General features: G+C 49.0%; 1 pseudogene; it reads left to right on the forward strand.

Annotated features, from left to right (window-relative positions):
• The first annotated feature begins 1916 nt into the window (after positions 1–1916).
• Positions 1917–2681, forward strand: LOC100434521 (small ribosomal subunit protein uS2-like; annotated as a pseudogene).
• Positions 2682–2995: the final 314 nt, after the last annotated feature.

Here is a 2995-nt window from a genome sequence, read left to right on the forward strand (position 1 = left end):
TGAGGTCAGGAGATCAAGACCAGCCTGGCTAACGTGGTGAAAATACAAAAAAGACCAGCCTGGCTAACGTCTCTACTAAAAATACAAAAATGTAGCCAGGCATGGTGGCACACAGCAGTAGTCCCAGTGACTTGGGAGGCTGAGGCAGGAGAATCGCTTGAACCCGGGAGGCAGAGGTTGCAGTGAGCCGAGATTGCGCCACTGCACTCCAGCCTGGGTGACAGAGTGAGATTGCATCTCAAAAAAAAAAAAAAGAAAGAAACATCAGTTCTTGGCTGACTGGGTGCACTGCCTATGAGTTAGCCCTACTCTACAAGGAGCAGTAAAAAATAGATACATAAAAATACATTTTTAAAAAAGGAAACAGTTCTTCATTTTAATAAAATTTCTTTCTGTTGATATTTTAATTTTATGGTTAATACTTTTGTGTCTTCTTTAAATCTTTCTCTACTTCAAGGTCATAAAAATAGTCTTGTTTTCTTCTAGAAGATATATTGTTTTACCTTGACCGTTTTGGCCTATGATTCATTTTGAAGTAATTTTTCTTGGTACATGATGTGAGGTAGGGGTCAATATTTATTTTTTCCATATATATCCAACTACTCCAGCACTATTTATTCAAAAGAACATCTAATTGTTTATAGTATATAGAAACAGAATTAATTGGCTAGTCTCAGTGGTTCACATCTGTAATCCTAGCTCTTTGGGAGGCCAAGGTGGGTAGATTACTTGAGTCCAGGAGTTTCAGATCAGCCTGAGCAACATGGGGAAACCCCATCTCTACAAAAAATACAAAAATTAGCCGGGAGTGGTGGCACCTGCCTATAGTCCCAGTTGCTCGGGAGGCTGAGGTGGGGAGGATACCTTGAGCTCAGGAGGCTGAGGTTGCAGTGAGCCAAGATTGTGCCAGTGCACTTTAGCCTGGGTGATAGAGCAAAACTCTGTGTCCAAAAAAAAAAAAAAAAAAAAGGAATACAATTGGCATGGGTGAACAAGGTCAGGTCCAGGGACTCTGGCACCTTGCTGCTTAAGAAATGTCTTCCCTTAGTGAGGAGCGCCTCTGCCTGGCGGCCAACTATCTGGGAAGTGATGAGGGCCTCTGCCCAGCCGCCGCACTGTCTGGGATGTGAGGAGCGCCTCTGCCTGGCTGCCGCCCCATCTGGGAAGTAAGGAGCGCCTCTGCCCAGCTCCCCACAGTCTGGGAAGTGAGGGGGCGCCTCTGCCCAGCTGCCAACCGCCTGGGAAGTGAGGATCGCCTTTGCCTGGCTGCTGCCGCATCTGGGAAGTGAGGAGCGCCTCTGCTTGGCCGCCAACCGTCTGGGAAGTGAGGAGGGCCTCTGCCTGGCTGCCGCCCCATCCGGGGAAGTGAGGAGCGCCTCTGCTTGGCCAGCAACCATCTGGGAAGTGAGGAGCGCCTCTGCCCAGCTGCCCACAGTCCGGGAAGTAAGGAGCGTCTCTGCCCAGCTGCCAACCGTCTGGGAAGTGAGGATTGCCTTTGCCTGGCTGCTGCCCCATCTGGAACTGAGGAGGGCCTCTGCTTGGCCGCCAACCGTCTGGGAAGTAAGGAGCCCTCTGCCGGGCTTCCACCCCGTCTGGCGAGTGAAGAGCACCACTGCCCTGCCGCCCCACCCTCTGGGAAGTGAGGAGCGCCTCTGCCGGGCCTCTGTGCAACCTTCCAAATGTGAAGTGATAGCCTTGTGTGTGATCTTTTCTGTCTTCCCCAAGTTTGCATTTTTGACATTAAAGTTCACTTTTTAATTAAAAAAAGAAATTAAAAAAAAAAAAAGAAAAGTCTGCCCTTTCAGAATGTGCCTTGCACACGTGCTCTTCTGAATGCCCGGCTATTTGGTGAAGTTGCCTGGCCTACTGATTCCTAGTCTATGAAAGTGGTGAAACTGCTTTTTCAGCGCTACCTGCAGAGGGGTCCATACGGCATTGTTCTGGATCCCCGTCGTAACTTAAAGGGAAACTTTCACAATGTCCGGAGCCCTTGATGTCCTGCAAATGAAGGAGGAGGATGTCCTGAAGTTCCTTGCAGCAGGAACCCACTTAGGTGGCACCAATCTTGACTTCCAGATGGAACAGTACATCTATAAAAGGAAAAGTGATGGCATCTACATCATAAATCTGAAGAGGACCTGCGAGAAGCTTCTGCTGGCAGCTCGTGCCATCGTCGCCATTGAAAACCCTGCTGATGTCAGTGTTACATCCTCCAGGAATACCGGCCAGAGGGCCATGCTGAAGTTTGCTGCTGCCACTGGAGCCACTCCAATTGCTGGCCACTTCACTCCTGGAACCTTCACTAACCAGATCCAGGCAGCCTTCAGGGAACCACGGCTTCTTGTGGTTACTGACCCCAGGGCTGGCCTCTCACGGAGGCATCTTATGTTAACTTACCTACCATTGCTCTGCGTAACACAGATTCTCCTCTGCGCTATGTGGACAGTGACCAAGGAGGAATTTCAGGGTGAATGGACTGCTCCAGCTCCTGAGTTCACTGCTACTCAGCCTGAGGTTGCAGACTGGTCTGAAGGTGTGCAGGTGCCCTCTGTGCCTATTCAGCAGTTCCCTACTGAAGACTGGAGCGCTCAGCCTGCCACGGAAGACTGGTCTGCAGCTCCCACTGCTCAGGCCACTGAATGGGTAGGAGCAACCACTGAATGATCTTAAGCTGTTCTTGCACGGGCTCTTAAGCAACATGGAAAAATGGTTGATGGAAAATAAATAAACATCAGTTTCTAAAAAAAAAAAAAGAAAGAAAGAAAGTGGTGAAACTGTTTAGTGAACAGCCTTTGGCCAAGAAGAAGACTTATGACTGGTATCCAGATTACAATACTTATTTTGTACTCATGGGGACATTCTTATGCCTTGGCCTCTACAGAGATGAGCATCAAGATTTTAAGGATGAGCCAGGTACGGTGGCTCATGCATGTAATCCCAGCACTTTTGAAGGCCGAAGTGGGTAGATCACCTGAAGTCAGGAGTTCAAGACCAG

This window comes from Pongo abelii, chromosome 1, assembly GCF_028885655.2.
Source record: "Pongo abelii isolate AG06213 chromosome 1, NHGRI_mPonAbe1-v2.0_pri, whole genome shotgun sequence".
Lineage (NCBI taxonomy): Eukaryota > Metazoa > Chordata > Mammalia > Primates > Hominidae > Pongo > Pongo abelii.